The sequence below is a fragment of the Pseudochaenichthys georgianus genome, chromosome 8 (genome assembly GCF_902827115.2).
Source record: "Pseudochaenichthys georgianus chromosome 8, fPseGeo1.2, whole genome shotgun sequence".
In the NCBI taxonomy this organism is placed as follows: Eukaryota; Metazoa; Chordata; class Actinopteri; order Perciformes; family Channichthyidae; genus Pseudochaenichthys; species Pseudochaenichthys georgianus.
This window is the reverse complement of record NC_047510.2, coordinates 12,153,878-12,176,097: the sequence shown is the minus strand read 5'-3', so window position 1 is coordinate 12,176,097 and position 22,220 is coordinate 12,153,878. Positions and strand designations below refer to the sequence as shown.

At 42.0% G+C, this 22,220-nt stretch overlaps 1 protein-coding gene across 1 annotated transcript in view; it reads left to right on the top strand.

Annotated features, from left to right (window-relative positions):
• The first annotated feature begins 806 nt into the window (after window positions 1–806).
• The window catches only part of galr2b (galanin receptor 2b), a 40,176-nt gene continuing 18,762 nt past the window's right edge, over window positions 807–22,220 (top strand). The window contains exon 1 of the mRNA XM_034089813.2: window positions 807–941. The gene's annotated coding sequence lies outside the window, so the exon portion shown is untranslated. The remainder of the gene's footprint in view (window positions 942–22,220) is intronic.

Sequence of the window (22,220 nt, the reverse complement as noted above, 5' to 3'; positions counted from 1 at the left end):
TTCAACTACTATATCTGACATTTTGCAAAGGAATTAAAGATAGCGGTGTGGCTGGGTTCAGGTGGCAGCCAATCATTCTAGGACCAACATTGGGATTGAAGTTGGACAGTGTTTCTCTCGTGAAACGTGAATGACACACCATCTTAATTTAATTAATGAACTTGATGCTTAAATCCTGCTCCCAGGTTTTCTGCAAGGAAGGGATCTTTTAACTGGAATATTCTCAGCAAGATCCCCCTTGTTGTAAGGATCCACATTTATTTTGGTGTCTTCCATACTCTTTACTCACTCAAAAATAATGGAAATAATATATAGTATAATGCTAAAGTACCATGGATGTAGGTCTGAAGTTATTAGCCTTAGAAAGAACAACTCTTTTTCAAAAGTTGACCACAAATTAATTAGTAAGAGCACTATATATGTCCACACTGTTTTTACAGTGTCCCTCCTGAATTGATTTGCTAAATTGAATTGTTCTCTCCCTGGTCTGACTCATTAGATATCAAGCCATGGTGAAGATGCAGGCACTGCCTCATCTGAAGACAGCCTCATATGTTTGAATATGCAGCTATCGATGCTGCTTTAGGGTTTTTTCTTAGGGAACCTCCTGATTATGCAGCGATTGTGAACGGATTTACCGAGCACCGCAGCCTCTCTCCATACCTCCGCTGTATGCAATGCCTTTCTGCAGTGTAGTGTGAACATTAAAGCGAATGTGGAGGAGGAGTCCTCACTAGGGGGAGAGGGGTGGGGGATGCAGGAGGGGATGGGGAGGCGGAGAAAGAGTAAGGTACCAGCAACACAGGCAGATAGCGATGAACACTGGCAGAGAAGAGCCTTAGCTGTTTAGAGTATGAACATCTTCACAGGACAGGTCTGCAGGGAGCCTCGTTCATAATCTAGGAGGAAGCTTTGGATACTGTTCTCCCATCTTCAGGCTGGTAGGTTTATCATACTGCATCTGCCTCATCTGCATGCTGATTCTCCTGTTTGTGTGGGATAGAAAATGTTGCAACATTTGCAATTCAAATGACACATAGTCAGCATTTTCTTTTGAATCATTTACATGATGCAGAAATATTAAAGCTGCTCAGTGTTGGTTATTCATCTGTGTCCAATCTTGCTAAATTAAGCCTTAATTCCAGGAGGCATTTTCTAGCTTGGTTGTTTTGTGATAAAGATGCAACCTATAGTGATGTTTTACCTGTGCCTCCTCAGCTTTTTTTGAGGACTTTCCTGTGACAATGAAGAGGTTTTCCTTCATCACCCTCCTCCTCCTCTCTGGGTCAGATGTTTTCATTAGTCATTGTTGTATTTCCAAAACAAAAAGTATACAGTTATGCTGAGCTCAGCCAAAGTCTGGGAATTCCACAACCTGTCGAGTCCCACACGCTTCATTTCCAGCTCATAAAATCTCTTGTATGTCCATCCCTGTGTGCTCGGATTCCTCCTGAGACTCTGCAGGCTGGAGTCGTAGCCCTGCTATCCCACTGCAGTCGAAAATGCAATATCAAGTGTCTTCTCTAATGGGAAGGATCAGACTCCCCATGAAAGGGGCTTCTGAAATGAAGTACTGACAAAAAGCTGTGACGGACATTTCATTGCAGTACAGACCCACGACGCTCCTCTTTTCTTTATACGGTTAATGAGAACAGATTTCTACTTTCTCCACTTGAGAGTGTCATTTATGTGCCATTGACTTTAAACAGTGTATGCTCTTATTTTGCTATCCGTCACAATTCTGATTATGCAAACAGACTGGCAACAGATTCGGTTCTCAGAGGATGTTGAAATTGTAATATATGCTTAATAATTCATTTGAGCTTGGTTACTGCGGAATGGAAGAATGAAAGCCTGGGGATGACTTTAAAAACGGTCACAACATAGTTTTAAAGCAGAAGAGAGACATTCAGTATCAGCTGGGCAAGCCCCAGATCAGACCATCAAGGGAGCGGGGTGAATGGGTGTCTACCAATCAGTGTTGGTGGTTCGATCCCCAGCCGCTGCTGTCATCATGTCAAAATTAAACACGTTGACAGCATGTTTGTTAAACACAAATTGCGCTTGCAGGCGTTTCTGTTTTGAAGTGCAAGTTGCTGATGGATTTTGGTATTATTACAACATATAACATTGAAATGATTTATGCAGAAATGTATTTCTGTAATATAACCAATAGGAGAGCTTCAATGTGTGAGAGATTTGGGGGATTTTGGGAGCACTGTATTACTTTATACTCTATCTTTTCTTCAAATGCATTTGCTTGAAATACATGTTGTAATACAACCAGTTTGAGACCATTAGGAGCTATTTTGGTAGAACTCAATTATAACAGTTGAGTTATTAAATATGTTTCCACCATTCAAAATCATCCAAATTATGCAAAATATTTTGGGCCAAACTTGTTAGTCTTGTATAACCAAGTGGACAACATTAATGTGTGAAGTGATTGTGTGTGTGTGTAACACTACAGTGTATCAGTGCAGTTATTAAATATTTTACAGAAGAAAAAACACCCTAATTTATACTCTTTCACAATAAGTGTTGTATACTAAGTATAGTGTAACCAGCAGAAGACCATTATGTGAAGTGATTTTGTGTAGCACTACACTGTGTAATAATACAGTTATTTGATCGTTTACATAAGGACAAATCACCCAAATTATTCATGAGCATATTCCTTCAAAACAAATGTTGCATTATAACCAGTGGGAGATCATAGATGCATTAAGTGATTTTGATAACACTTCACTGTAAGACAGGGAATCATTGAATATTTTTCAAGTAGGTATTTTTCGGCATTGCACTTTGTAGCCGGTCCCTGTGTCTTTCCTCCGGCTGTAGATAGAGACCAATGTAAGTCGTCCAGCTCGGAGGACCCTGAATTGTTTGATCTTCTTAGTGCTGCTATTAAAATTCAGTCCACAAGTTTGATAAATGATCACATTTGTACTGGTATAGATATACTGTATGTCAGGCCATTAATAAATCATTCTGCATTTATTTCACATCAAATACTACTCTTTTAGTTTATTCTGGACAACTACAAACCTTCATTTATGCTTCTTCAGTTACATTTAGATCAAGCTTCATTCACACTTAAGGGGGATTCATGTCATGTTTGGTCTGAAAACCTGTGATGGTTGTTCTATGGGCTTGGCATTATCAAATATGTGCATTTTCTTTCTTTAATGAAAATAACTGTGCTAACAAAGAAAATAACAGAATTGCATTTTGCTTCCATGAAAATAGGCTCTGACAAAAGTGCCATTTCTAAATGAAGAACACTTAAAGGGGTTGACATGGGATTTTTGTCCATAAAGGTAATTGTTCCTTTGATGTCTACATGACAGAAGAAAATGAATTTTCTTTCATTTTTTCCAGAAGTCAGTACAAAGTGCTTATTGAACAACAAGTCCTCCAACTCATACTACCAAATGGGCCGATTGTTCAGGCCATTATTACGAACAAATATGTCGTTTGTTCAAGCGCTTAATACGTCCTATAATTACGTTTTAAAGTGTTCGCCCTCTAGTGCCCCCGTTGAATGCTAACGTTACAGATGGTCGTTTATTTAACCGTCTCTGTAAAATCATAAATTGTAGGATATTTTGGCCATTAAAATGCTTTTTGATTAGATTTCTAGCGAGAAAGTATATATTGTACTTTTAGAATCCACGTCCAGTCGATATGTAGGATCTATAGTTTGATAGATATTACGTAGATTATTTGAGGTATGCGGCAGCCTCCATGTAAAGTTACAGGTTGAAAACAGTATTTCCGGTCTCGACATTTTCATAATAAAACCAATGATCAAATGATTTAACAGTGATATCTGCAGTACTCATCAACTAAAAAAACATCAGTTTATCCTTGTTAATTATACGACATTTATTGGTTTAAATTGTGTACAATGCTTTTGTGTTTTTCCCATAGGTTTTTCTCTTTCAATTCTGAGAGAAACCTTTTTTTTCAGAGGTTTTTATAGGCTAAAACATCGATTGTTTTAGCCGCAATGCATTTCGGGATATGGTGTTTATATGATATGAAATCGGAAAAACATTTTTTATAAATAAAATAATACTTTATTCCGAGTGTTCTTGCTTTGCTCTTTGGAAGTCATTACATAACGGCATTGTAATACACGGTTTGCCTGCATTAAATATTACATATCTGCTGTAGATATTTATTTATAGAGCCCTGATCAGAAGACCTTTTGACAAACTGTAAGAAATGCCGCCAAAACTGAATACGTGACGTGGATCATAAATATATTAGCAATTAAACAACATCTTCCATTTCTTTTCACACAATACGTCTCCTTTTAGTATCAACACTAATTGGGCTGACTTTTATATTTGATCCAATTGGTAGATAGGCTATATTTACACCATAACGGTGCACAGCTGATATAAAGGGATTTTTTTGTAGTTTTTAAAGATATTATTTACTGAACTACCTTTCCAACTCCTCATGCAGTTGACTGTTACAGGTCTATACAGGTTCATGGTACAATGCATAAGCTTCACATCGAGAGACTGAAACTGTATTTTCCTTTACCGTTCTGTTTTAATTTCACAATAAAGTTAATAGTCATATTATGTTTGATATTATTACGTTTTATTAACTACACCAATGTTTTTTTAACCTGCACCGCCTCGTGGTTAAAGCACATTATTGAATTTTGTTGTTGAATACGTTTTATTTGATGAAAACATTTAAATATTAAGAGTAGCCTACATACAAAATTGGGGGAAAGTAGAAGGCATGATATAGAATAGAAAATATCAAGAAGATACTGTAGTGATCTCTACAGTAAAACAGTTGCAGTAACAGTGCAGGACGTCCAAAGACATTAACAGGAGGATGTGCAAAACAGACAAACTAATAAGGCTTTATTTAAACATTAAATAATACTTTAAGTTAAGGTCTTATTTTGAATAAGAAAAAAGCGCTGGAGTTATCCACAGATAAATATGAAGTCTGACAAAGTACTTAACGTCCAATATATTGCATAGTTTATATTGGCACTTGACAATCACCTTCCAATTCCAGTTTTGGAAAGTCTGCCGTGGTTCCATTCCATTTCATAGAGCTGTGACGCTCAGCGTAACCTTGTCGCACTGCCACTCCAACATCCAATCACAGGGCTTGATGACTAATCACGGGGTTTGTAAAGCAAGGCGGATGTTGTAGTCCCAAACGATAGCTGGGGATTCTGGGTAGTGTAGTGTCTTCGGAAACTGTAGTGTCTTAACTCCGAAAAACTATTTGTTTCTCTGAATCGAAGGTTAAAAACACAAAAGCATTGTACACAATTTAAACCAATCACATCATCCTCTCAGCGTGTCAGAGAGAACAGTCGCAATTTTTACAGGCTCCCACTGCCTGTTAGCATCTGGCATCTGTTAGCATCTAGCTCTCCTGCTCACAAACATTTAGCCATCCCTGCTTATACAAGTAGTAATTTTAGTTGTCTGCGGAGGCCAACTCCCACCTGTTGAGTACGGCTGTACTGAGGTGTTTTTCCTCCGGAGACGTCGCGAAGAGACGGAGCGGCTCCACCTGTTGCTACTTGCGATCTGCGATCTACGGAGGCCTGCTCGTCGCGAAAAGACGGAGCGACTCCACCTGTTTGCTGCCTGCGATCTGCGATCTACGGAGGCCTGCACCCACCTGTAGAGTACGGCTGCACTGGAGAGGTTTTTACCCCGGAGTCATCGTGGAGAGACGGAGCGGCTCTACCTGTTGCTGCCTGCGATCTGCGATCTACGGAGGCCTGCTCGTCGCGAAGAGACGGAGCGACTCCACCTGTTTGCTGCCTGCGATCTGCGATCTGCGATCTGTGATCTGCGGAGGCCTGCTCCCACCTGTAGAGTATGGCTGCATTGGAGAGGTTTTTACCCCGGAGTCGTCGCGGAGAGACGGAGTGGATCCACGCTTCGGGCTTGGCCTGCTTCCACCGGGCGTGTGCTGCTGTGAGGAGGAGGATTTTACCACGGCTGGGGCCTGATTTCCACCTGTCCTGGTTCTGCTGTTGCAGAGGCCTGCTTTCACCCCGGGGATACCACGCTGCTGCTGTCGTCTGTCCTTTGCTGCTGTGCTGATTTTGCTCCAGGAACATCACGGATTCTGTGTGCTGGTCTAGGAAAATGGCCCATATCGGGATTCTGCTGTGCCTGTTAACTGTTTTGGACTATGAGAAGATCTCTAGTCATTCTGAGGAGTCTACTGGATTCAGTCTGTTCTGCCACCCGCAGTGGGCATCCCCTGCAAAGGTTCGGATGTGTTACACAAACAATTACCGGTTGTCTTGTCACAGACAATCTGCTCGACAAAATATGTTTGTCTTTTTTGTTTTCCTGCGATGATGGTTCTTCAGGACTGCTTCTTAAGCTCAAATCACACTCTCGCAGACCGGTGATTCTAAAGTAGATGACAATGTATGTGTGTCGCTTAAGAGGAAAATATGCCTGGTTTTTTTGTTGTTATTACTGTCAGGAAATGTACAACCTAACCCTGGTTCGCCCAGTTGTAGTAGTCAGATCGCTACTCCTGCTGATTTTAAAGCTAGATCTGGGTTGGGTTTTCATCCACTTGAATGTGCGCAGTCTGTTAGGTAAACTAGATTGTGTCCATATTTGGGCGAGCTCGACTGACGCTGACGTCATTGTGTTATCAGAAACATGGTTAAATAAATCTATTTTGGCCTCTGACATTGCCTTAAATCAGGGGTACTCAAATACAAATCTTAAAGGTCCAAAATAAATGTTTCAATATGACAAAGGTCCGTTTATTACAGTCATTCAAACTTTTAAACAATTGCAACAAGATTCTTAACACGAGGTTGCAAAATCAAAAATAATCTGTATGCAGCAGTTTTCATTGTTATTGTGTCTGTGCTTGATCCCTCAGAGTCGCAGTGTAAGAGCTGCAGTTATGAATAAAGGCAGCTGCACTCTTTTTCATTCAGCATTCCCATTATTGCTTTATAAATGTCTTGCCCCCTTGTGTGTCCACTGAGGTTCGTCAGGCCCAATACATCTTCAACAAACTCCCCCTTTGCCTCATCATAAAAACTCACAAACACCAGCAACTGAGCAATGTCAGTGGTGTCAGTGTACTCATCCACAGCTAATGAAATGCACTGTGCATTTTTTATTCCATCACAAAGCTGATTAATCAAATCACCAGCAAGTATTTATGTTCTTCTGGTTGCTGTGGAATCTGAGAGGGGGATTTGCTTGATTTGACCTGTTATTTTCTCTTTTTGTTTGCCTTCAACATGGTCTCCATCACTTCAGTCATGCATTCTTTTATACTTCAGTTATTATCCAGTGGAATGTCCTTACCTACTAACCTAGTTAAATCAAAGTGGTTACTTTTTTTTGGCTGGGCAGTGTAGTTTTACACACCGTCTTATTTGACTTTCTCAGGACTTAAAACTGTTTTTTGGGGGCAGACCCCCTCAAAGAAAAAAATATATTTACACACGTAAGGTCATCATCTTAATAGTTTTGTATGCTCATCCGTGAGCAGAGCATCAAGTTGACGTGTATTACAGCTGAATGCAGCGATTACCATTTTGTTCAGCAAAACGCCTCACAAACGTATTAAGATCAACAGCTTTAGTGCGTTTTGATTCAATGCTGAGTACAGCCAAACTGACAGTCTCTTCTCTGTCAGTGTAGATGTAACAGGCCCCGCTATGCAGGGCGCGATGACAGATAGTATTTCCTGTAAAACAGGAGAAATTATGAGCAGAGAATTCCATTTACTGCTCGTTTGGCGGGTCTTGCCAGAATTTATTAACAATTGGCACAAAACACAATTGTCCTGGCCCTTTACTGCTCTCAATATAAACACATGTTTATATCTTCAAAATATACTTGTAGTATTCAAAATAAACACATTTGTGTATAACCAAGTGTCATTAACATCATGACTCCAAATGAGAATGTACTGCTTCAAAACAGATATTGGTGCTGTATTCAAACACTGTTAATTACCTTTTCAGGCAAAGTATTAGCATTGGTCTAATATATGCTAGCATTAGCATCAAGCAACACGCATTTATAATAATTCAATTATGACTGACCATAGGACCCATAGACCATACAAAACACACCTCAAACACTTCTTAGCTATAAACAATTCACTTGCATCACTAGCGACCGCCATTACACACACTGCCACCACGAGGTGGTCTTCTACACGACATTAAACATAATAAACAACATCTAAACACCACTTCAAACTCAAGACATTGTGATTTATAACATTTGTGACAATCTGTACACATTACTGACCTGTAAAACAGGAGAAATTATGAGCAGAGAATTCCATTTACTGCTCGTTTGGCGGGTCTTGCCAGAATGGCAAGCTAACATCAGCTCCGTCATCACGTCAGACATTTTACGGTAGACGCGTAAATAATAACAAACCCCTTTATGGCAGTGTTACTCTGCCATCTACTGCCCCCTGCTGTCCATTGTTAAACAGGTAATATAAAATGATATTAAATATAAACATAAAATTGTGATCACACACTGTGTGGGTCACACACTCCCCGACAAAGAAAAATGGCTCCCGACATTAACCATCAACCTCTTAACTTGTGCCCCTTCTCTTTGAACTTAAAACACTTATACACACTCTCATAAGGCACTTCTTTAAATGTACAGGTGAATACTGTACAATATGGATGAGAGTGGGTGTAACAATCTTTCCTTCTCAATATGCATGTATGTATGGTAGAATTACAGTGTAAGGCAGTGTCTGGTGTGTAGTGTAAGGCAGTGTCTGGTCTGTAGTGTAAGGCAGTGTCTGGTGTGTAGTGTAAGGCAGTGTCTGGTGTGTAGTGTAATGTGGCATAGGAACAGGCTGCATTCCCCAGAATGGCATGGCTTGTACAGTATAGAGTCTTGCTGGGTCTGTAGACCCACATGGTCTGGAGGATGGCTGCCCAAGGGAGTCATATGTCAGCGTTTGAGGAGGTCTCCTGTCCCGTGTGGATTTCCTCACTGGCTCATCCTGAGGTGTCACAGGTCGGTCATAGCCATAGGGTACTTGTACATACTCATGCTCTTCCGGTGCTTCAGAATCCACAGGCAGGTCTTCCTCATCAGCCCGTTCTTCTGGTTGTTCTTGTCTGGTTTCTCTCTCAGGTGTAACAACTCCATGTTGTTCTGGTGTATGATATCTCGATGGCACTCTGTATCTATGTGGTTCAGGTACCCTTTTCTGACCATCTGTGTTTCGCTGAGATCCAGAGCTAGGTTCAACATTCTGTGAGTGAAGTCCAGCTTGTGGAGGTACTCTTAGCCAGTATCGTACTCTAGGTGCCTCATCATCAGAGTTTTCTGAGTCACTGCTTTGTGATGTCTCTCTCCGTCGTTGTTTCTCAACATGATGACTCTTGCTTTTCCCTCTAGGTGGTAGCGGATTTCCTGTTAGTTCAGGCAAGTTTACAGGTAGGTCATTGACAACGTGTAGGAGATTTCGATGGAGGGTACGGATCTTATCACCACCTGTCTCAGGGCACACTTTGTACACAGGAATTTCACCAACTTGTTCTTTGACGACATACACAGTTTGTTCCCAGTAGGACCTCAATTTTCCAGGTCCACCTCTCTCACTCATGTTGCGGACTAGGACTCTATCACCAGGTTGGAGCACAACTCCCTTGATGTGACAGTCATAGTACTTCTTGTTTCTTGCACTGGAGTGTTGACTGTTTTCAGATGCAATCCGGTAAGCCTCTTTCATTCTCAGAGACCATTTCTTAGCATAGCCCTGTGTTGTTTCAGTCTGACCTTTGGCTGACAGGCCAAACATTAAATCTACTGGGAGACACGGGTGCCGTCCAAACATGAGGTAGTGGGGTGAGAAGCCTGTTGCCTCATGCCTGGTGCAGTTGTATGCATGTACAACCAGGGATAAGTGGTCTTTCCAGTTGCTCTTTTCTTTTTCTCCCAGGGTCCTCAACATTTGGAGCAATGTTCTATTGAACCTCTCAGCTGGGTTTCCTTGGGGGTGGTATGGGGTTGTCCTTGAATGAGCAACTCCAGCCAGATGCCTCAGGGTCTTGAACAGGTCATTTTCGAACTCTCTGCCTTGGTCGTGGTGGAGCCTGGCCGGGTAGCCGAATCTTGGAATAAAGTCATTATAGATTTTTTCAGCAGCTGTTCTGCCAGATTTATTTTTTGTTGCGTAGACTTGAGCAAATCTGGTAAAATGGTCAATAACTACTAAAATGTACTCGTAGCCCCCTTTGCTAGTTTCCAGGTGCATATAGTCTATAGACACAAGCTCAAGTGGTGCAGATGAAGTGATGCTGCCCATTGGTGCTCTGACGTGTGTCACAGGTTTCTTTTGTTTGATACAGGGACACTTTCTGGTTACATAGGTTTCAATGTCCTTTTTCATGAAAGGCCAGTAGAAACGGTCTCGAGCCAGGTGGATGACCCTCTCAGCCCCAACATGTCCCATGTCGTCATGGAGATGCTTTAGTACCAGGGGGTGGTATCGTGATGGTAAGACGAGCTGCTGCCGCTGACTGGCCGTCCGGTACAACAGTTGATTTTCCATGTGCAGTTTTCCCCACTCGTGCATGAGCTTTCTGAGTGTACCACTGGCTCTCTTCTTGTCCTCATTGGTCAATACTGCCTTGGCCTCTTTAAGTTTGATAAGCTCACCGATTGCATGGTCCTCCCTTTGAGCATTGACTAGCTCACTGTGGTCAATGGTAAGGGGTGACACATTCACAGGTGACTCTGAGCATGAAGCCAGGTCCAATGCAGCAACATAAGCAACATCCTGCCTCTTTGCAGACTCACAACCATCCCATGTGGTTTGAATGGTTTCTCTTGTGAGTTCCTCAGTACACTCTCTAACGTAGATGTCAATGTCAAGAGGGAGACGAGAGAGCGTGTCTGCGTCTATGTTCACTCTTCCTGGCCTGTATTTGACATCAAACCTAAAGTCTGCTAGCTCACCTACCCATCGGTGGCCCACAGCATTCAGCTTGGCAGTACTCATCATGTATGTGAGGGGATTATTGTCTGTGTATACTGTGAAATGGGGTGCATAGAACAGGTAATCCCTAAATTTCACACATATCGCCCACTTAAGAGCAAGAAACTCCAGTTTCCCTGAGTGCATGTTGTAATTCTTCTCAGCGGGAGACAGAGTTCTTGAACCATAGGCAATGACTCTCAATTTTCCATCCTGTCGTTGATACAACACAGCGCCGAGTCCCTGCTGAGAGGCGTCAGTGTGGAGCACAAATGGCAGTTCGAAATCCGGATAGGCCAACACAGGTGGGTGTGAAAGCGTGTCAATCAGCTGTTCAAGAATCCTTTGGTGATCATCAGTCCACAGGACAGGTGTCCTTGAGGGCATCTGAGCTCCTTTTCCCACCTTATGTTTCCCCTGTGTTACGGTAGAGTTTCCTTTAATTTTTAACAGATCATAAACTGGTTTTGCAATGCTTGAGAAGTTTTGAATATAGGCTCTATAGTAGCTTAGGAAACCCAGTAACTTCCGCACTTCTCCAACTGTGCTTGGCCTCTTCTCTTTCAGAGACATAATGGCATCAATGTCTTTTGGGTCAATCCTGACACCGTCTGCAGAGACCAGCCTCCCAACATACCTGACCTCTTTCTGGAACAGCTCACACTTTGTTGGTCGAAGCTTGACACCATGGGACTGCAAGGCTCTCAGGACTTGACGTACTCCCTCAACATGGCTAGTGAAGGAGTCGGAGTAGCAGAGGATGTCATCGAGGTAAGGGATACAGCAGTTGTCACGCAGAGAGTCCAACATTTCCTCCATGCTGCGCTGAAAAGCAGCAGGGGCGTTGGAGAGTCCAAAAGGTATCCTCACCCACTCATACAGCCCCCAAGGGGTGATGAAAGCCGTCATGTGTCTGGATCCTTCAGCAATGTAGCCTTGGTGGTAGGCCTTGCCTTGGTCTAAAATGCTGAACCAGCTTTGGCCTTTTAGGGTGTCGATGAGTTCCTGAATACGAGGCAATGGGTGACGGTCTGGTACCGTTTTCTGGTTTAACATTCTATAATCGATGCATAACCTTAGGGACCCATCCTTTTTCCTGACGCAGACAACAGGTGCTGAGTATGGAGATTTGGACTTAACTATCCACCCTTTTACAAGCAGGTCTTGGATGTACTCTTTAACCTCTTTATAAAGGGGCTTGGGTACTGCACTGTATGTGCGCTGAACTGGGATGTTGTCCTTTAAGTTGATGGACATTTGCAGGTTGGGAATGCAACCTATGTCCCCATCATCTTTAGCAAAGGCTGCCGATTCCTCGTGTAACATCTGTTCCACCTTCATCTGTTGCTCATCACTCAGGTGGCTGACATCCACAGGTGGGTGCCACAGTGCAGAAGTGGGTTTGTCACTGTTAGAGTGTGGTGATGTGGAAGAACTGGCTATATTTGCCTGGGCTTGATTGTCCTTGCTGCTTTGGTTATCTGTCTCTATCACTCTGTCAATGGTTTCGATGTTGCCTAGAACAGTACCGCTGGGCAGAGTCACAGCACTTCTGGAATGGTTTGACACAGGCACCTTTACGAAAGGTCTCTCTGTCTGTTGGATCGCCATTAGTCCTTCTCCAACACTCAGCTGTGCCAGGGGTGTAGCTTCTAGATTGGGTTCGAAAAGCACAAGTGAGTCAGATTCACTAATATCTACTGGTACCCTGCACTTAATATAAGCTACCTGGCCAGGATAAATAGTGACTTCTTTCCTGCCTATCTTTACTGCAGCATTCTGTTGTTTCTGTTTTTGCTCAGTCTTTATGAAACTCACCATAGCTTCTGCCATTGCACTGTCCATCTCCAAAGCACCCGTAAGCAAGTTGACAAGGATAGATATCACTTTGGGTCTACTTTCATGACTCCTAAAGAGTTCCTGGATGACATTAAAACCAACTATCGGTCTGTCTATTTTTATTCGACTCACTAGGAAAGGCACTCGAATAGATAAGTCTGGATCATCGTTTCCCTGCAGGTTTACTACCACTTCAATCCATCCTTCATAAGGTACTGCATCTCCTGTGACAGCCGTCACGTAGAGATCATCCTCCATGAGTTCACTGAGGGGTCTAATATCTTGTCCAGGTAAGTATCTGTCTTTCCAAGCATTGTCTATTATGCTCACATTGGCCCCAGAGTCTAAAAGAGCGGTTATGGCGTAACCGTTCATGCTACATCTCAATAGCGACTTTCGACCAATTAGCGGAGCTATCTTTTTGATTGGGTGTTGTTCGTTATTGTTCTGCGTGTTGATAGGTGTATGACCAGTGCTTTGTCTTGCTGCTGCAACCTCCTGGGGGTGGGACTTTTCCTTTGGGTCGGTCAGTGGTCGTCCCGTTGCCCTGACCGGTGCCCGTTTCCCGCCTGCTTCTGTCTTTTCAAGCAGCCTATAGCACGATGACCCTCCTCCCCACAGAAAAAGCAGTGGCTACAATTTGGTTGAGCCTGAGCTATGCATTGTGGGCACCCATACGGTCTCCTGGTCTTCTTCTCTGGTCTGGTTTTGTCAGAGCAACACTGGCGAGTGGTTTGATGTAGCCCCTCAGGCACCTGGGTTGTTGTTGATAGCTGTTTCAGTGTTTCCATTGCCTGTGTTAAAGCCTCAACCTGTGCACTCAATCTCTGGATGACATTATCCTTACTTTTAGTCTCTCCCACACTGCTGAGTATCTCTTCAGGTTCAGCGAGTATGCTGTGTGCTTGAGTTAACTTGCGGTTGGAACTGCGTCCCAGTCTGCGCTTTCTTTCACTTTCTTCCATCGTAGTCTTGATAACCTGCCTTAACAGAGCTTCATCAGACACAGTGGGGTCAGCAAGCAGAGGTTTCAGCTCCCGTCTGACATCCTCATGTCTCTCTCCCATGCCTTGATAGACTGCATTCAAAAACACACCCTGCAGTGTAGACGCATCATACTTAATAAGTGCATTTTCCTGCCTGGAGGTGAACATTATTTTTTGTTTCAGTCCTATCATGCGGTATAGGAATTGCTGTGGAGCTTCATTTTCATGCTGTCTAGCACACATCAATTCCTGGAAGAGCTCTGTGCTGCTCTTCTCGCCAAGGTGGGACTGCAGGAAACTCTTCAGCTCGGTGACTGTAAGATCTTCCTTGTTTGTCAGCATGTCTTTAAAGTTTCCACCTTTTATTATGCGTGACACCCCTCTAATGATCTCGTCATCAGTGTGTTGCTCTCTGCAGCCTTCCTCAATCTGTTTACATAAGCTGTTAAAGCTAATGTCTGATGAAGTGTCAGTTATCTGCCCTCCATGAATCTTAAACTCCCTTCTGTGCAGAAATGAAAGATCTTTAAGGGAAATCATGCTCTCTCGGGTGGGATTAGAGAGTCCTTCTGTAGATGTATGTGGTGAGTTAGGTGTATGCTGCTTACTGGGTTGGCTAGAGTGAGGTTGCGGTGTGTCTGAACTAGGTGTGGTGACACTGCGTTGAAGTTTGTTTTGCACCTCCTCTAAGCCCCTTAACAGTTTCTGTATGTCTGCGTCATGAAGGCCAGTCTCAGTTGGATTGTCTAATGGCTCAAGTTGTTGGTTAGCGTTAACAGTAGCAGATAACATCAGAGGTGATTTAACAGAAGTATCAATTTCACCCTCTTTGGAACACACGGTACCACTGCTACGGTTTGCAATAATCAAATTAACAGTATCTTGTAGACACAACAACATTGACATTCCCTCATCTTCTAGGTTTAGTAGAGTCATACTGTTCATATTCGCAGCAATATACTCAACACAGCCCTCGTCGTCGTCCCTGTTTAGCTCTGATGAGTCAAGTTCTTCCACTGGATCGAGGTGTGTGGCAACTTCATACGCTTCATCTGCTGTTAGCTGATGAAGTCTTTTCTTGATGGACCAGCTTAGTCTCTTCCTCTCGTTGTCCGCCATCCTGTGTGTAGTGGGCAACTGTGGCAAACAGTTCTGCACTCCTAGGCGTAGATCCCCTTCAACCTGGTCTCTCTACCTCTTGAGTCGCTAACTGGAAGCACCTTCACTCCGGCAACACGTCGTCAGTCCGGTCCTTTAGGTCCAATATCACTGGATCAGCATGTGGTCGTCTCAAACGATGCTGATCCCGGACGAGCCCCCAAGAATCTGTAACAGGCCCCGCTATGCAGGGCGCGATGACAGATAGTATTTCCTGTAAAACAGGAGAAATTATGAGCAGAGAATTCCATTTACTGCTCGTTTGGCGGGTCTTGCCAGAATTTATTAACAATTGGCACAAAACACAATTGTCCTGGCCCTTTACTGCTCTCAATATAAACACATGTTTATATCTTCAAAATATACTTGTAGTATTCAAAATAAACACATTTGTGTATAACCAAGTGTCATTAACATCATGACTCCAAATGAGAATGTACTGCTTCAAAACAGATATTGGTGCTGTATTCAAACACTGTTAATTACCTTTTCAGGCAAAGTATTAGCATTGGTCTAATATATGCTAGCATTAGCATCAAGCAACACGCATTTATAATAATTCAATTATGACTGACCATAGGACCCATAGACCATACAAAACACACCTCAAACACTTCTTAGCTATAAACAATTCACTTGCATCACTAGCGACCGCCATTACACACACTGCCACCACGAGGTGGTCTTCTACACGACATTAAACATAATAAACAACATCTAAACACCACTTCAAACTCAAGACATTGTGATTTATAACATTTGTGACAATCTGTACACATTACTGACCTGTAAAACAGGAGAAATTATGAGCAGAGAATTCCATTTACTGCTCGTTTGGCGGGTCTTGCCAGAATGGCAAGCTAACATCAGCTCCGTCATCACGTCAGACATTTTACGGTAGACGCGTAAATAATAACAAACCCCTTTATGGCAGTGTTACTCTGCCATCTACTGCCCCCTGCTGTCCATTGTTAAACAGGTAATATAAAATGATATTAAATATAAACATAAAATTGTGATCACACACTGTGTGGGTCACATAGACAGCAAATACCTCATTCCTTCAGTGCTTGGGTCCGAATGCTTCTCGTTTTGCACCGTCCAGTTCAAATGAAATCGCCGCCAATCATATGTCCACGCTCGCGCTAGGACCGGGGGAGGGGTTACATGACGTGCATCTTGTGCTGCATTCACTTGCACTCGCACATTAGAGACTTTCTCTCATAAATGTCCGACGAGTGCTGTTTGCAGTCTATGGACATAGCGGATCATTTTGACTCGTTGCGTTGTGGCGATGTCTCGCAGATAACACAGATAATACATATGAAAAGTATAATTTTCTCAGAGTCCAGAGACAGTTGTGGTTCGGTCCGGATCCGGACCGGAGTCCGTACTTTGAGGATGCCTGCCTTAAATGGTTATAATGTGTATCGTACCGACCGGCCTAATAAAGGTGGTGGCGTTGCCATTTATGTTAAGAATAAGTTCAGTGTATCCACATTAGTTTCCAAATCTATCAGTAAGCAATTTGAATTTGTAGCCTTAAATATAGAAGTGGCAAAGGGTCAACGGGTCATGGTTGTGGGCTGTTACAGACCTCTCTCAGCTGTCAAAGACTCCTTGTCTTCGCTAGCAAATCTTTTATAGCAACTAGACTACAAGGAAATAGTGCTACTTGGAGATTTTAACTGAGACTGGTTAACTGCAGTGTCAGAGGATTTTAAAAACCTTTGTATCTCATTGAATGTTACTCAGATTGTTGACAGTCCTACTCGCCCTAATATTAACTCCCCAAATAAATCCTCCCTAATTGATCTCATTCTAACTAATATTCCCTATACATACTCAGCTGTGGGAGTATTTGCAAATGATCTGAGCGATCACTGTGTTGTAGCCACAATTAGGGACACAAAAGTCCAAAAGGTTAAACCTCGTATTATCATCAAGAGAGACATAAAACATTTTGTGGAGCAGGGTTTTGTACATGATCTGTTTGGGTTTGATTGGGGAAAAATCGATTTGTGTCCTGATGTTGAGACTGAATGGTCTTATTTTTATCTTGGTTTTATGGAAATTATAGATAGACATGCACCCCTGCGTAAATTTAGAGGTAAGTAATATCTGTCAGTTACCACAAAGAACCTGAACAACCCTAGAACATTCTGGAAAGCCATAAAATCGATATCCACCGGTGATATCCGTAATGAGCTACCTCCGTTCCTTACCACAGCATCTGGCTCTATATCGGATATGGCTAACATGTTAAATTGTTTTAATGAGCATTTTGTGTCCTGTTGCTCTCTGTTTCATTCTGTTTCTTATTCTGCTTCTGTGAACACCACAGTCGGTGACTCAGAATAATGTGGTCTGGAAAACCCTTTCAGTTTTACTCCTTTAACTGTTGATGTTGTTCGTGAAGTCTTAACCAAGCTAGATCCTAAAAAGCCAGATGGTACGGACAACGTAGAACCTTTCTTTTTAAAGATAGCTACTCTTTTTAACCTCTCTCTCAGCACGAACAAAATCCCAAAAGTATGGAAGTCAGCTTATGTCCTGCCACTAAAAGGAGGGGAGGCCACCTTATTAAACAATTATAGACCCATCTCTAAATTGTCAGTTCTGGCTAAAGTTCTTGAACGCCTAGTGAGTGAGCAGGTAAAGGTGTTTTATGTACAAATGACATCCTGTCTAAACATCAGTCAGGCTTCAGAAAGAAACACATCACCATCACTGCCACAATGAAAGTGGTAAATGATATTACGAGTATTTTAGATAATAAGCAGAGTTGTGCAGCTCTATTTGTTGACCTATCCAAAGCTTTTGATACCGTCAATCATCGCATTTTGAAGCAGAGGCTACTCAGTATTGGCATATCCAGCCATGTAGTAGGGTGGTTTGTGAACTACCTCTCTGAAAGTTCCCAATGTGTTCAGTTTGATGGTTGAGTGGTTAAACATCACTAATGGTGTTCCTCAAGGTTCAGTTTTAGGTCCGCTATTATTCTCTATCTATATTAATAGTTTAGGTGAAAATGTCTAAGGAGCAACCTTACATATTTATGCGGACGATACCGTGATGTACTGTGCAGGTCCCTCGATTAACGAGGCTGTTGTTAAATGACAGGCTGTTTTTAACATTATTCAGGCTCAGCTCTCTGAGCTTAAGCTTCTTTTAAATGTGGATAAAACCAAGGTAATGCTCTTTTCTAAAGCTAAAAATACACCGGAGACTGCTTTGGATATTGTAACTACGCAAGGAATACAACTTGAAGTGGTTACCTGTTACAAATACTTGGGTATCTGGCTTGATGACTGTCTCACTTTTAAATTTCTTGTAAATAACCAGCTTAAAAAGCTGAGGGTTAGGCTAGGTTTCTTTTTCAGAAACAAGTCCTGTTTCTCGCTTGAGGCCAGGAAGAGGCTAGTCACTGTGACCTTTTTACCTGTGCTGGACTATGGTGATTTGTTATATGAATGCACCTGCCAATTACCTGAGCAAGTTAGATGCTGCGTATCACAGTGCACTGAGATTTTTGACAAATTGTAAAGCACTTACGCATCACTGTACTCTGTATACCAAGGCGGTTTTGCCATCACTTACTGTACGGAGGCTCAGTCACTGGTACTTTTTCATTTACAAAGCCATGTTGGATAAACTACCATCTTATATCTGCTCCCTGATGTCTCTGCGAATTGAAAGTACTTATTGCCTGAAATCGCATGCTGTGGTTTTATTAAATGTGCCAAGTGCTAGGACTGTCTTAGGGAAGAAAGCTTTTAGATATGCAGCTCCACTAACATGGAACAGTCTGCAAAAAGAATGGAAAATTACCAAGCTAGTACCACTACATGTTTTTAAAGCTCGGTTGGATGCTACAAAATCAGATGCTGTTGGTACCTGTACATGTGGTTAAATATGTAAATTGTAATCCCTGTACATGTTGCTGTATTATGTCCTTCTGTTGTTCTGTTGTTTATGTGTGTCTTCTTGTGGAACCTACTGCTGCAGGTCTCCCTTGAAAAAGAGATCATTGATCTCAATGGGGTTTTACTTGGATAAATAAAGGTTTTGAATTGAATTGAATCAATATTGTGTAATTAACAAGGATAAACTGATGTTTTTTAGTGGATGAGTAATGCAGATATCACTGTGTAATCATTTGACAGTGAGGGGAATATATCCGGTTTTACTATGAAAACTTCGAGACCGGAACAACTGTTTTCACCCACGCTAACTTTACATGGAAGCTACATACACGTTATCCTGGCGAGACCTCAAATCATCTTCTTAATATCTATCAAACTATAGATCCTACATATCGACTGGATGTGGATTCTAAGAGTACAATATACAGTTCTCGCCAGAAATCTAATCAAAAAGCATTTTAACGGCCAAACTATTCCACAATTTAGGATTTCCCAGAGAGGATTATTTGTGAATAAACGTCCCTCCGGAGCGTTTGCAATGAACGGGCCGGGAGCATCGTAACTCTTCTATTATATGGCCAGTGGCGTTTCTATATGTACAAAAGTGGTGGGGCACAAAAAACTCAGATGTCTATATATAAGCTTCTGCAGAGAGGTTCATGGCTGGTGAGGCACTGGCACTGACTCTTCAGGTTTACAAATATATTAAATCAAAATATAATATTATTTTCAAAAGCTTTTTTTGTCTGATGCTTCAATTACTTTTAAACAGACAGTTCAACAGAAGGATACCCAAAAAATGTAATTTTATCATTTAAATATTGAATTGTTCTCTCTTAGTAAGATCCCATTTTCAATAAAATTGCAGTCTTACCTTGACTTGAAGATTAAGTCCATTTGCCTATCCTTCTGGACAAAAATCTCTATTACTTTTTTGTAAAAGTCCTCCTTATCTTCTTGTAGTTTCAAAAGTCTATCATAAATCTAATCTAATCAATAGATTTTTGATTCGAAAATGATAAAAGTAGGGTAGACATGTGGATATTATCCGGCTGAACAAAACGTACATTTATCTAACAGCTACGTTTCCCACAGATCTTATTTTGAGCTATTTTCTAAAATCCTATGGAGAAATCTCGTTGCTTTTTTGTGGAGGGAAGCCATGCGCAGCTTACTTCCTGGTTTTAGGACGCCTCACTGCAGGGCTGAAGTCGAATAGTCCATTTAGCTTAGGAACCTTCCTAAAGGAGTGAAATGACCCGGAAGTCCCTCAGTGGCAGCCATGATAAGTGCCGTTCGAATTCTCTAGAATGATGAGAATGATAGGAAAGGAGGTTTCAAACTTCCTTTATAACCTCCTTTAGCTTAGGAACCACTGGACCTCCCTAACCGACAGGAGAAGCGAAAATGCTGCCCCACAATGCCTTGCAGCCGCAGCATTTGCCGTCACTCAACAGTCGGCCGTTCACGGAAACAACCGATTATGACCGAGAAATGATATCATGAAAGTTACGGTGCTTATTAAGCTTTTTAAAACATAGGTGGTAAGTTGCCAAAGTGCTTTGTTTTGAACGTTCATCAGTATTATAATCAAAAAGAGAAATATGAACGTTAGTTTTCACTGAAATTATCAAATAAAGTCAACATTTCAGTCTTTACTGAGCTGTGTGGGGTTTGTTCAACTTTTAAAAGATGTTTGAATGGTGATATACACAGTGATAGATGTTAAGGACTAACGTTTATAATAAATACATCTGTATTGATTTTAAGATCTTTAGTTCATACAATCATACGTATTGGGATCATTTGTATTAATGTGGACCGGAGGGAGAGGGTGACGAGCATAAGTTTCACTTTCCTTTTTTATTTCAATTCCAACTTTGGTCATGAAGAATGTTTCTCTGTTGTCCACGTTCATAAAGCAAAGCAGCAGCATCAGAGCACGGTGCAGAGTCTCTAGATGAGTTTACATCAGTCCCTCGTTCTTATTAAACATCCATGTTGTAGTCCGCTGTATAGAAAACTGTGGTTTCCATAGTTTCCCCACAGCAGCAGACGCACAAAATGACGTCCGCTGGCGCATCATAAACACGTCGGATAGTGAAAGTGCATTCGGATTCTCTAAAGTACCGCAGTCTCTTCTCCTAAGTCCTTTTGAATTCTCCTATCCACTATCCCTTAACCCCGTGACGTTTCACTCAGAGGTCAAGGAATAGACGATAGGGTTAGAATTTAGGAGCTGATTTTTAAACTATCCGACTGCAGCCCAACTCTCTCTCGTCTGCTCTTCACACACCACACTTTTCGCGACACACGTACTTACAGCCAATCAGCTCTGAATTATGTGAGATGACGTATGGTGGGGATGGCAGCACTTTGCCCCTATGGTCATTATTTTTTGCCACACACATTGGCCATTTCTCATTTCTCTAACTCCCCTCCTCAACTCCCCTCCTCGACTCCTATCCTCGAGACTTAGTCCCGCCCACAGGAGATGCGAGCGGAGGAGCCGAGGAGGGGAACCGAGGAGAGAGGAGGGGAAGCAGCAGGCGGTTAGAGAAATGAGAACTCCTCTCCTCTGAGCGGTCATTTTAAAGAGACGTCCATTAATGATGACAGGAGGCACAGCAGCCCTCTGTCTGATGGACAGATGTGTTCATGATGACTTATATATTTACTTTGATTCATTCACAGTGCGGTATAATGAGACAATAACAGGCTGCAGATGCGGACACGCACACACACATATATATGTATATATTTATATAAATATATACAATTTCAGAATCAAACAGAGCATTCATAATAACGTAACAATATCAGAGACTGGATATATCCCCCCCCCCCTCTCTGGTCGCTGCAATGAGGAAAATAAATTACGGGCCAAAAGTTTTATTTACAAGTATTGCAAGTTAAGCAGAGGACACCAAACCAACTGAGACCTGTCTGTCCGCTGCATCTACGCACACACTGTACCACACACACCTACACATAATCAGGCTACAGCTGTTGCATATTTTATTATGTGAAGCACTGAATGGTTTTAGAAAAATATCGACTCTTTGTTTGTAGATATCTACTAAACTAAAGCAAATAAAGAGAGTAGGCCTGTTATAGAGTGATATATATTATACACACTGCTCTGCTTTCTGCAAGGACCTCACAGCTGTTCTCTCTGTAAACATCGCGTCATGATGAAAGCAGTTTCTAAAATAATATCCAGGGGATGCATGCAGAGCTGTCATTGGCTGAGATAAGTCCGGCCGTGCGTCACGACTCTTTGAAACATCTCTGTTCC